Source organism: Panthera tigris, chromosome B1 (assembly GCF_018350195.1).
Source record: "Panthera tigris isolate Pti1 chromosome B1, P.tigris_Pti1_mat1.1, whole genome shotgun sequence".
NCBI lineage: Eukaryota > Metazoa > Chordata > Mammalia > Carnivora > Felidae > Panthera > Panthera tigris.
The window spans coordinates 172,446,194-172,459,719 of record NC_056663.1 but is presented as its reverse complement, the minus strand read 5'-3'; the positions used below and the strand labels follow the sequence as shown (position 1 = coordinate 172,459,719).

General features: G+C 49.1%; 1 long non-coding RNA gene across 1 annotated transcript; it reads left to right on the top strand.

The window, feature by feature from the left end:
- The first annotated feature begins 605 nt into the window (after positions 1-605).
- LOC122238079 lies at positions 606-12,426 on the top strand. Its single transcript, XR_006217048.1, has 3 exons — positions 606-669; positions 3,132-3,589; positions 11,903-12,426. It is a non-coding gene; the product is annotated as an uncharacterized LOC122238079 (long non-coding RNA).
- The last annotated feature ends 1,100 nt before the right edge of the window (positions 12,427-13,526 follow it).

The following is a 13,526-nucleotide window of genomic DNA, read 5'->3' as shown; positions in this document are numbered from 1 at the left end:
TTTCACCAGAGAAGGAGGAAAGAGCTTTATGTTTGGGGGGGGGGGGGAACTATTCTAACTCCCTAGCAGACCAGTGGGCAGGGGCAGGAGGAAGCCACCTGGATCTCATCAGGTGCCTGTTTCAGGTGACTTGTGTGCTCAGGCCAGCCTTCGGTTACCCACAGCACATGGAACCCTCCACAGCACATGGAGCTGGGAAGCTGGGATGTGATCTGTCTCCAAGCCCTTCAGCCCTCCGGGAGGAGAGGGCCCTGAGTTTGCCCTGCAAGTCACTGGTCCAGACAGTGGCTAACACGGAAGCATTTTTGCATCTGGGCGAAAAGTCCAAGAGTGACAGCGGCTGTTTCGGTGCTGCGGCACTTTCCTAAGCCCTGACTGTTCGGTTTTCTCAACAATCCTACCCAGTTGGTTTAATTACTGCCAGTGTTTCCCAAATAAGAGTCGTCCAGGGGTTCCTAACAGGCATGAGGTCATGCCAGGTAAGAGGGGAAGCCAGGACTTGCCCCCTGCCCCTGCCTCTGCACTCTGAGCACCAAGCTCCACCGTGTTCCAGCCTCTGCTGGGACCTGGGCCCCACCCCAGCGGCCCGCCCCGCCTCGCCCCGCCCCGCAGCTGGCTGCTGGCCCGGCGGGCTTTCCTGGACTCTGCTGTCTGCTCCTGATCCAACAGGTACAGCCCGGAGTCCCTGGCCAGCACCGGGCCCCGGGCCCCAGGCTGTGGAATGTAGGAGAAGCATCCAACAGCCCGCACTCCCAATTTCCTGCCGGCTGGGGCAGTGCCGCTTGGGTGAGAGGGGCGGCGGAGGCACCGGCTGCCTCCGCACCCTCGCCCTGCGGTCCCCCCGCCGCTCACTCAGGCTTTGCTCCCCTCGGGGCTCGCGGGGCCTCTGCCTTTCGTCCGGCCCTCTGTTTTCTGTTTCGCCCTGGCAGGTTCCATCTGGCGCTTAGATCTTATAAATAGCCGCAGCTAGGGTGTGACTCGGGTGGAGACGTGGAGCTGGTACTCCACCCTGAAGGGGAAAAAAGCTCATTTAATTCATTTCTGCACTTGGAAGCCTCTCCCTTTTCGAACGCCAATTAGGCGGCAGCTGCTGGGGACTTTTTTCCTCTCCTTATCCCAAGATGGCCGTCTGATTTTCTGCGCCTGTTGACTTAAGCTCTTACAGGAGGCTGGGTGGGGCGGGCGTGGTAGGACCGCGGCCGCTCTGAAGTGGGCTGGCCGAGTTTTGCTGACTTTCCGCGAGAGCCTGTGGGTGGGAGCGGGTGAGGTTCCACAGAGGACCCAGCCCTCGTCTGTTTCTTCCAGGACGCTGGGGTTTGGGGTAAGGAGAAGACTTCCCTGGGAGGGGGAGATCCGGCTGGCCAAGGCCTCGGGAAGCCCCCCCGGACTAGCGCCCTAACCGGATTCCCCGCCGAAGGGCTCTGGGCCTCTTGTCTCCTGTAGGATTTGGGGCTCTGCACCACGCATCTGGCATCCATCCTGTGCTGCCTTGTGGTTTATGTTGGCTCTCAAGAGCCGTGTCCTCATCAGTGTTAGTGGGGGTTACAGTGCCCGCCCAGAGTTCTCGGGCGGGTGGCTTGGTTCAATGCACGGAAAGCATTTGGCACGGAGCCTGGCACACAGTGAGGGCGCACAGATGCCAGCTCTCGCCAGCTTCCGTATTAGGTTGAGACACAGAGCCAGACAAACGCTCAAAGAACAGTTCCTGAAGGCTTGCAAGCAACTTATAGGAAGACCAAAAAGAAACTGGAGGGTTTCCAGGTATCAGCCAAATGTTAATATCTTAAGTGATTTTTAAAAATGAAATTATTAGATAATAAAATGTGGACTGCATATCAATACATAATGAAAGCATCACAAGGTAAAATAATGACAAAGAAGCAGAGCAAGGGGGTATATCAGCAGACAAAAAATGAGAAACACCCAAACAACACTCACCCTCCAGGGATCATTGCTATTGTGAAAACTCCTTGATGTGTGACCTTTTGGCTCCTTTTCTATACATATATTAATTTGCGTGTGTGTGTGTGTGTGTGTGTGTGTGTGTGTGTCCGGGCAGGCAGGAGAGGAGGTTCTGATGCAGTCAGCGGAAGGAGTTCTTTGGATTTCTGTGGATGTGCCTGGGGCTTGTGTGACTGAATGGGGGAGACACAGGCCTGGGGTGTGCAGGGAGCCCCACAGAGAGAACAGGGATGGCGAGAGAGGGATGTCATGGCCTTTGTCCTCAACCCTCCTTGGAATCAGGCTTGAGCGTTCTCCAAGGAGATGGGTAGGAGCCATCGTCTAACGGAACTGCCCTCACGAAAGACTGGGAGACTCTGGGCTTAGGCCTCAGCACCCAAATGACAAGCTGTCCAACAGAGCTGGGGAGGCGGTCTCAGCACTGCCAGCAATGGGCGGTCTCTTTACGGCTCTGGTGGCCCCCAACGATGGTGACTCACTGAAGACAAACCCGATGGAGAGCTCTGTGTGGCTCCTGTGGCCAAGACACTGAGGCCCCTTCAGAATTGCCTGGAAATAACAGGGAGGGTTCAAAGAGGGGCTCAGGTCCTTCTGTTTGGCAAGGGGAGCTCGGAGTCATTGGAATTTGGGTGTAAATGTGGATATGATGTCATTATTAGATAATATTCAGTCATTTGTATCATTTCATAAGTAGCTCCCGCATGGTTAAATTAGGATGAAAACATTGCCTTGATTTGATTATTTTTTTATTCGAGTATAATTAACATACAGTGTTATTTTTTTTTACTTTTTTTTTTTTTAACATTTATTTATTTTTGAGACAGAGAGAGACAGAGCATGAACAGGGGAGGGTCAGGGAGAGAGGGAGACACAGAATCTGAAACAGGCTCCAGGTTCCGAGCCGTCAGCACAGAGCTCGACGCGGGGCTCGAACTCACGGACCGTGAGATCATGACTTGAGCCGAAGTCGGACGCTTAACCAACTGAGCCACCCAGGCGCCCCAAACATACAGCGTTATATTAGTTTCAGGTGTACGATATAGTGATTCAACAGTTCTCTACATTTCTCAGTGCTCATCATGATGAATGTTTTCTTAATCCCCTTCATCTATTTCACCCGTCGCCCCCACCCACCTCCCCTTTATGGTAACCATCAGTTTGTTCTTTAGATTTCAGAGTCTGGTTTTTCTTTGTTTCCGGAGAGTCCATTCCAGCATCTGGAACAAGAATAAGAAGGAAAGATTCGAAGCAATATCCCAATACTCTTTAGATTCTATCAACTGTGAGACACTATGGATTTTCAAAGACGGCTGACTGCCTTTCATGCCTCTGAACTCCGCCCTTCCTTGGCATGATGGAGAAGGAAAATGAACTCAAGACCCACCTAGTACAGCATCTTAAATCTAATTAGGTACCCAAACAAGCGAATTATTTGAACTCAACGCATCCCAAGTTGCAAAAGTGGGCCAAGTCTCTTGGCTCCTAGGACTACAGCTTTGCCTCCTTCAGGAGCTAGAGAGCTGATGCTCAGGAGAACTGCAGGTATGCGCCAGGCCCCGGGAAGAAGCACACCCTCCTGTGTAATGCGAAGGCCACGGCCCAGACTTCATTCTCCCCGGGTCTCAGGGTAAGTGCAACAGCGGAGGAAAATCTAACTACAGAAGCGCGAGCCCTCTTTCTGAGTGATAATGCTGCCTAGCAGGGTGCCTTGGGAGAGCTCGATTGTACGGTACGTCCCTTCTGTACACAGGGCCTGTGAGTCATGCTCCTTAGGGAAGATCAGAGGAGAGAAAGCCTAGTGGCTGGCAGGTGCCTTAGGTCCTTCAGATAGGTCCTTGTCTCGGGGCCCCTGTGACCTGTGAAGATCTTCAGGGGTCAAATCTCTTATTCTCTCTTCTCTGGGCCCCCTCTTCCCAACTGGAAAGAGTATCACCGTCTCCTCAGAGCACCATTTAATTTCCTCTTCATAGACTAAGCCTTTATCAGATGACACAATGTTTTGCACCGAGGCATCAATGTCACTGTTCAGAGAGACAGTATTTTGAAACCTGAAGACAGAGAAGAGTGTGGAATAGCTGCAGATACAGACAGTTGATTTCATTCATTCATTCATTTTTCCCTTGAGTGCTTAGAGAAACACTTAAATCCTCTGTCTCCTCTGCTGCTGCGTTGCTCAAGCCAACGTGCTCTCTGAGCTGGACCGGTGCAGTACTTTCTGAATAGTTCTATTTGCTCCCATTCTTTTTTTAAAAAATATTTTTAAAAGTCCATTTATTTCTTTTTTCAAAATGTTTTTTTTCAATTTATTTTTAAGAAAGAGACAGAGAAAGAGCAACCGAGGGGCAGAGAAAAGGAGACAGAATCCAAAGCAGCCTCCAGGTCTGAGCTGTCAGTACAGAGCCCAACTCAGGGCTTGAACCCACGAACTGGGAGATACGACCTGAGCCGAAGTTGGATGCTTAACCAACTGAGCCACCCAGTTGCCCCTAAAGTTTCTTTCTTTCTTTCTTTCTTTCTTTCTTTCTTTCTTTCTTTCTTTCTTTCTTTCTTTCTTTCTTTCTTTCTTTCTTTCTTTCTTTCTTTCTTTCTTTCTTTCTTTCTTTCTTTCTTTCTTTCTTTCTTTCTTTCTTTCTTTCTATTTTTTTTTAGAGAGTGACAGAGCATAAGCAAAGGTGGGCAGAGAGAGAGGGAGACACAGAATCCAAAGCAGGCTCCAGGCTCTGAGCTGTCAGCACAGAGCCTGACGCGGGGCTCGAACTCACAAGCCATGAGATCATGACGTGAGCCGAAGTCGGACGCTTAACCGACTGAGCCATCCAGGTGCCCCATTTATTTATTTCTAAGTTACCCCTATACCCAGTGTGGGTCTTGAACTCATGATCCCAAGATCAAGGGTCACATGCTCCTCTGACTGAGCCAGCCAGGTGCCCCTGTTTACCTCCATTCTTGACTTTCTCCAACTATTCTCATCAAGGTGATCTTTAAAATTAAAACAAAAACAAAAACAAATTTCATCTTGTCTCTCTGGATCCCTGCTGAAAGTCACTGACTGGCTTTTTCACTTCCCTCCATTCTCCAGGCTACTGCCTCCTCTCAGGGTCAGCTCCCCCTCCTTTCTGTGCTGCAGTGACCTTACCTCTCTTTCAGATCCTCAAATCTGCACGAGCCTCCCCTCTGGCTCCAGAACCTTTGCCTGGACTCACCCCTCCCTTTCCCTCTTCATGTAAAATTAACTCCTTTACTTCAAATCTCAGTTCAAACCTCGCTTCCTCAGAAAGCCTTTCACAGCCTCCAGGCTTAAACAACTTCCTTGAAATACGTTCTCTTAACACTTGGTGATGTGTTTCATATCACTTAACCAGAGTGGGTGCCTGTATGTTTTTCTGGGTGGTTATTTGATACTGACGGGCGTTAGTCTGTCTCCCCCAGTAAATTATAATTGCATGAAAATTGGGTCTGTGCCTGTTCCCTCTTCATTATACTCTCAGAGCCTAGCACAGAGCCCGCCGCAAGAGTGTTCAATAAATGTTTGTCAGATACTTGTCAGATACGTACACTTGGCTCCCAGGAGTTTGTCATCAGCTAGGAGAGAAACATCCCAACTTCTCCTCCAAAGCCCTCTTCTAACGTCATCTTCATTGTGATGCTTCCCTGCCCATTTCCCTTTCCTCGCCTCCCTGGGCAAGAGAAAGCCCCTCCAGCATGTGCCCCAGCCTACTCCGTGTTGCTTAGTAACCCCACCTTGGGCTTTCAGAAGACGGGTCTGCCCTCATCCATACTGTCAACTGGACAGCTCCCCCTGGATGCCTGTATCCCTTTCTTCGGGATGCTGTAACAAAGTACCACAAACTGCTTAAAGCAACAGAAGTTTATTTTCTCACAGTTCTGGAAGCTAGAAGTCAAAAATCAAGGTGTTGCCAGGGCCACGCTCTCTCTGAAACACAGAGAAGAGTCTTTCCTTGCCTCTTGTAGATTTTGATGTTTTCTGGCAATCCTTGGTGTTTCTTGGCTTGTAGGTACATCACACCAATCTCTACCTCCGTGGTCACCTAGCTGTCTTCTTATAAGGACACCAGTCACATTAGATGAAGGGTCTACTCTCCTCCAGATGACCTCATCCTAATAGTAACCAATTAGATCTATACCTACCCTATTTCTAAATAAGATCACATTTTGAGCTCTTGCGGGGGGGGTTGACCCGAACATATTTAAAAAAATATTTTTTAAGTTTATTGATTTGGAGAGAGAGGGAGAGGCAGAGAGAGAGAGAGAAAGAATCCCAAGTAGGCTCCATACTGTCAGCAGAGAGCCCAACGCAGGACTCAAACTCATGAACTTTGAGATCACGACCTGAGCCGAAATCAAGAGTTGGACGCTTAATTGACTGAGCCACCCAGGTGCCCCACTGAACGTATCTTTTTTTAAAGTTTTTATTTGATTATTTTGAAGTTTATTTATTTATTTATTTTGAGAGAGAGAGCGGTGGGGGTGGGGGGCAGAGAAAGAAGGAGAGAATCCCAAGCAGGCCCACGCTGATGGCATGGAGCCCGACTTAGGGCTCAGTGTCACGAACCGTGAGATCATGACCTGAGCTGAAATCGACAATCAGACACTTAGCCTACTGAGCCACCCAGGCGCCCCAAGCGTATATTTTTGAGAGACATAATTCAGCTCATAACAAACACATTATGTAACTCAAATTCAGGTCCCAAATCGCCCTCAGTGTCTTCCCCCCCAAGCCCATTCATCCTCCTATATTCCTTATCTTAACGGGTGGCACCGAGATTCATCTAGAGCAGAATAGACAGTCATCTTATTTTTCTCCTTCTTCCACATTGAATCAGTCATGAAGTTCTACTGACTGTCTCTTTAACCTTTTTCATATTCATCCCCAGTGACTCTATTTTAGTTCCTCCATCATCTTTAACCCGGACAATTGTGGGAATCAAACTGGTCTTTCCATCTCCCGTCTCAATCCTTTTCTAATTCATCCTGCATGCTGCTTCATGAGGGATGCACTTAAAATGCAAAATGACTGTGATACTATGTTTAAAACTCTTCAAAAGCTTTGCTTCGCACATACGGTGGTCCAAACTCCTACGCAAGGCACACAAGATTCCATCATCTTACCCCTACCTTTCTTTCTTTTTTTTTTTAAAGTTTATATATTTATTTTGAGAGAAAGAGAGAGGGAGGGAGGGAAAGAGAAAGCACGAGTGGGGGAGGGGCAGAGAGAGGCAGAGAGAGAATCCCAAGCAGCCTCTGCATTGTCAGTGCTGAGCCTGATGCAGGGCTCGAACTCACAAACCGTGAGATCATGACCCGAGCCACAGTCAAGAGTCTGTCGCTTAACCAAATGAGCCACCCGGGTGCCCCTTCCCCCTACCTTTCTTAACTCAACTTTTGCTACTGCCTGTCTGCACTCTCTTCTCTAATCATTTTGAACTATTCGGTTTCCTAAACGTAGGAAATGGTTTCCTGTCTTTGAGCTTGTGGCAGAGACGTTTGCCACACTCACAGAACAGCCACGTGTCCCTGTACAGTTCACAACCTGATGAAACAGGTGATTAGTTCTGGCCAATGAGTGGGAATGGAAATTATCTCTATCACCTCTGTGCTGAGGAATTCACCTTCAGTGTGTTAGCTTCCAGCTTTCTGTTCCCTGCAGTGCCAGCTTGGAAGCCACATGTTCTGGATGGTAGGGCTATTAGAGCGTATGGACTCTGCTCGTTTCGGGCCTCAGAGGACTGTGTAGAGCAGAGCCTTGCCTATTACTCCTCCTACCCACCCCCGAACCAGCTGACCGGCCTTGGACGTGACTCGAGTGAAAAATAAATCTTAGTTGTATTTAGCTACCAAGGCTTCGGGGTCATTTTGTTACCATGGCATAACTTAGGCCATCCTGACTCATGCAAGGGGTTCCCTCCGCCTGGAAAAGTCTTACTGATCCTTCTAGCCCGATGCTGTTCTCCTTTGTGAAACTGATCTGACCCATTGCCACTGCACCTTGTCTATAATGCCAACGTGGTCCTTATCACCTGTCATCACAATCATTCAATATCCAGTGAATCATGAAATAGTAGATGGTGTGTGCCTCGAGGGCAGGGTCTGTGTGCTGGTCAGCTGTCAGGTTTTTATCTCCAGTACCCCACAGGGTGTTGGGCATAAAGGGGGTACCCAATCCAATAAATAATGAATGAATGAATGAATGAATGAATGACCTGACTGCATGTAATCTGTCAGTAGAGAGTGATGGGGAAGGCCTCGAGGAACATGAAAACACCGTGTGGGACTCCGTGGCCTGGAGACACGAGGAGTCAGTGACTGCAATTTTGAGCTCATGCCATGTTCAGAGCAACATGGCCTCTATGATATATATCCCTGAGGCTTCAGTGAGTGAAAGGATTATAGACGATAAAACTATCGTGTGCAACCAGGAAGTTTAAAAGGGAGTCCAAAAAGTACTTTTAACTCATGAGCGAGTACACTAGAGTGGAATAAAAATGCGCTTTCTTATTGGCAGAAAGTGATGATTTAGGGGGTGCCCCAGGTGGCTCAGTTGGTTGAGCAGTCGACTTCGGCTCAGGTCATGATCTCGCAGTTTGTGAGTTCGAGCCCTGCGTGGGGAGGATCGCGGCTGTTGGTGCAGAGCCCGCTTCAGAGCCTCTGTCTCCCTCTCTCTCTCAAAAATAAATAAACATTTTTTTTAAAAAGAAAGTGACGATTTAGGAAATAGCATTGCATGTTTTTGACACAGCCAGAATGACTGTCAAATTAAAATCGTGTATAACTGGCTCACTGGAAGAGCATGAAACAGGGATTGTGAACCAAATGGAACTCTTCCCCTCTTTCTCTCTCTCTCCATCTGTCTGTCATCTCTCGCCCCTGGGAGCAGTAGGGGCAGATCCAAGTTTTGTGGGGGCCCCCATTGTCTCCTTCAATTTTATTCGATGGCGGCAGCAGCCCTCTCCCTCCAATGATGACTTGGGCCAGTGAACTTGCTGTCGTGCTCAGATAATACAATACTCCTTTGAGTTGCAAAGAAGTAGCCTGCCTTCCGACCTTAACATTCTAAGTCCCAGGTAATAGTTAAAACTCTGAAACTGATTTAGCCTGAAATCTTTTCTTCTCCCTTGGCTCAGACCCGCCTCATCCTGGAAGCCTGCCCTGGGAAAGGGGGCATGGCCTTTCTCCTCGCCTCCCCCTCTGCTCACCTCCTCCCCCTTGCTAGCTGCTGCTTCCCTCCGTGCTTGGAATGAAGCCCAGAAAGGGGAGAGGTAAGGGAATAAGATTGTTCTCACGTGGCTGGGTGGCCTAAGCCCTTTGGGCCGGCAGCTGGCCTCCATGGGGTGGCCTGGCAGATGATTAAAGCTGGCCCTGTCACGGGCTCTGCAGAGGCCTCCAGCTGGGCCCCCCGTCTCCTGTGGTTCCCTTGACCCAGGCTGAAGGTCTCTATCCCTCTGGGTGGTCTCATATGACTCCTTCCCCAGCTCCTGGGATTCCGGAGGTATAACGGCCAGCCCCTTTCTGCTGAGGTCTTCTGTTCATGCCTACAGGCCCCAAGACCACCCCACAGTGCCCCACACCTGCGCCCTTTCCCACGGGGACCACATCTGGTCTTGGGACACTCCCCTCGCTCTGCCACCAAAGTAGTATCCGCCACTGACGTTTAAATGTCTCTCACGCCGTTCCGTGTGCTTTAACATGTGTTATCTCAGTGAACGCTCATAACCACCTACGATGTGGGTAGATCTGGCAGGCCACGTCCGTGAGTGTTTATTTAACAACTTCTGCCTTAAGTTCTGCTGTCACAAAACACTGCAGGCACCTTTCATCTGTCACTGATTTTGATTACAGACCTAGGAATGCAGAGATTGAGGCTTTCCCTTAGCTTGACCGTAAACTCACTGTGAGTCTCAGGACCGATGGGTAATATCTCTGGAATGGACTCATCAACACCAAGGTTCCTTCTCACCCTAAAATTCTGTGACTTATGAACTCATTCTAGGATAAGGAATTGCATGTAGGTGTTCAGGGTAGGAGGTAAGAAAAGGCTAGTTGGGACCTAGGCCATGGAGAAGCCTGGACAGTGTGGATACAAGTAGCCCTGAAAAGTCTCGAGCATATTTAAGTTCTGACAAAATGATCATTAAAATGTCTCAAGACCTAGGTGTCTATCGTTTCTTTTACAATCCTAACGAGAGATCTCAGTAAAAAGAGAGGTTTTCACTCTTGGTTTTGGCTCAGGTCCTGATCTCATGGTTTGTGAGCTGGAGCCCCGCGTCGGGCTCTGTGCATGGACAGTGAGGAGCCTGCCTGGGATTCTGTCTCCCTCCCTCTCTGCCTTCCTCCCCTTGTGCTCCCTTTCTCTCTCTCAAATAAATAAATAAACTTAGAGAAAAACAATTTTAAGAAAAGACTATAAAATTCAGCATGAAAATGAATATTGATTTGGAATGAAAAGAAAAAGTCCCCGGAAGGCTCCTCATTAGCTTTATAGTGAATCTGCTTCAAAGCGAAGGCGGCTTGGTCTGTCTTGTTCAAAGCTGTGTCCTCTGGACTTAGAACAGAGTCCGGCACATAGTAGGTGCTCAAGAAATACTTGTAGAATCGAAGGGTGATTGACACTAGAGAACTGGTTAAAGGAGAGAGCAAGAAGAGGTAGGAAGCGTTTCCGTAACTTGCCCCTAAACGCAATCAGTAATCACGAGAACTGGATTTGAACGTGGGTGTCTCTCCCCTCCTCTCTGGGTTGGTGACTGCACAGCTAGACTCTGTCCCCAGCCTCCCTTGCAGTCGGGGTGATGTGACCATATGACAAAATTCTTGCAAGTTAAAGGTGAGCAGACATCAAGGTGCTACGTTGTGGCTTGAGCCTTAAGATGATGGGTACGCCTCCTCCCCACACCCCCTTTCTACCTGCTGGCTAAAATCTGGATATGGGGGTGATTCGGTTTGACAAGAACACGGAGGGGTTGGCAGAGTCACCACTTGGAAAAAACCATGGTTCCCGAATGATCACAAAGAAACAGAGCTCCTCCGCTGACCTGCACAGTTCACATCAGGATTGTGCCTTGATGGACAAATAACCCTCTTTGTTCTGTAAGCCATGGTGTTTTGAGACCTCTCCGTTTTAGTGTCACACTCGTACCATTTTTCAAACGCAGGCCCTTGGCATCACACTGTACTTTCTCCGAGCAACACTGCCAGAAACGGGGAGAGGGGTTCATTTGCAGTCTGCCTGACAGGCGCCTGGTGTTTTTCTCGTGGCTGTCCCTCACGCTTCCTTCCCTGGGAATACAACCGTGGCCAGCTATGTGTCCGGTACTGTCCTGAGTACCTTCCACGAAAAGACTTATAATGCAGACAGTACTATGATGTCCATTTTACAGCTGAGGAAACTGAGGTGCAGAAAGGTTAAGCAACACAGCTAGGGAGAGAGCTGGGATTTGGACCCGTGCGGGTCACTTCCACTGCTTACGCGGCCAGTCGCCTTGGCATGTTCTTCTGACCCCCTTGCTTCATTTCTTTTGCTGTCCTCCCGTCCTTCAGATCCATTCAATTCTCCCATCGTGAATAGGCCAACAGAAACACCAGCTGGCCATAAATAAAAAGAAGTTTCTGCCTCTTTCTCTCTGTCAACGGTTCCACTTTTTACATCTCTTTGGTGTCTTCATACAGTGTTGGGAACTCTTGGGTCTGGGGAGTGCCATCAGCCAGCATTACACAGGCACACCAGGCACAGTGAAGAGAGCCCCGAATCAGAAGCTGGAGTTTCCATCTCTTGGCCTGGCTCTGCCGTGGCTTTGTGCGCAGGCTTGACCGTGGCACTCCTCTCTGTAAAGTGACAGGCATGGACGGTCTCTAAGGTTCCTCATTGCTCTGAAATCCATAACCTGTGAGTCTTTCCTTCCTTGGTCCACCGTCTGTCCTCTGGCAGTGCCGGCCCATTTGCAGAAGACCAGGGAGCAGGGAGCAGCGCTGTATTTGAGATCTTGAAGGACCTCGTGGTGCCACTGGAGTCGGAGACGCAAAAGGAAAAGATGAGGGTAAGTCGGACTCTGTCAGTTTCCTGGCAGTCCAGCCATCTCCAGGCTCAAAGGTCTCCCGCGTACACAGGTGCAAATGAAATGATATTCGAGAGTAAGAATGGGGACAAGCAAGCTTCCAGGCTTGGAGAGGGAACATGAACCCACTGACCAGTGAAATGGTCCCCAGATCATTCCAGAATCCCAGTTTGCCTGCAAGCGGGGACAGCATGCCCTCCAAGAGACTAACAGATAAATGTAGCTCCAGTGCCTATGAACTTCTCTCAGTCATGGCAAAACACGGATCTGCTAAAAGAGTCTGGGAAAGAAGAATCTGAAGATGCGTGAATGAGTAAACGAAATAAGGGGCAAGGCAGTTTCCCTCCTGTGACCGTCTTGAGCAGTCAGACAGCTCTCCGAGATGGCGTAGATGAATCTCCCCGTCACTACTCCATGCTGAATTGGCCATGGCTTGAACATGGGTAGGTTATGGGAAAACTTGGAGTCTGGCTCTCTGCTGAAATCAAACTTTTCCTCCTCCCTGATTTTCACCATAGTCACTCTTCTGGAAATTACTTGCACATGGTTGATAGAGTATCAGTCTGGGGCTAAGAAAATGGCAGCCAGGACCCATTTGGTCATATGATGAGCAGTAACAGGAAAAAACAGGGAAGAGATAAAACCTAAAACTGGGTGGGCCTCTGCCAAGGGGAGGATGTCTAGAGCTCTTCTGCTTTCTCAACAAAATTACAAAATTATGCGCTTTGACTCGCGTGGCTAAGCAGATGTTCTCTTTGCTGCAAATCTATTAGCTCCTTGCTTACTCTGCCGAGTGGGTGGCGCAAGAAAAGATGAGCTGCAGAGAAGGAGCCGGCAGTGGCAGGAAAGGACACGGGGCGTGAGAGATTAGGAGCTGAGGGACAGCGACCCTGAATTGAGACGAAAGGGGCTTCTGAAGGAGCAAGGCTGCAGCATGTTTAGTTAACGTCTTTCCAACAAAGGAGAAATTTTGTGCAGCCACAGATCATTTGCAATTCAAAGAGCGAGAGGCAAACCGAGTTGAGAACATACTTTGTGTGGAAAGGCATTCATAGTATCCATGCCCCAAATACCTCCCACCCAAGGGAAGTCGTCCGGTACATTTGAGAGCTTTTCGCTGACTTGGGGCCCTCAGTGCCGCCATTTTCCCTCTTTCTCCCTCTCTCCCTTTCCTCTTCCCCCTTCCATACTGGTTGCCTGTCTGTCACTTCAATTCAGTCCAGCCATCTGGAACCTTCCCTACTAGATAATATCTCCACCTCAAATTAAAAAATGGCCCTTTCCTACTTGATCAGAGCCCTGGTATCTGGATGGTTGAGGAAGATTGCCGAATGGCAGTGTGAGGTGGAGATTTCCTGGGGATTTCAATCACCTTGCTCCCCCTCTACCCTTCATGATAAAGGCTAATCAGGAGGGGAATGAAAACAACACGCAATCTTACGAGAAATGAGGAATGGGCCAGATGCAACCCACAGAGGCTGGCTGAGATTTCAATTT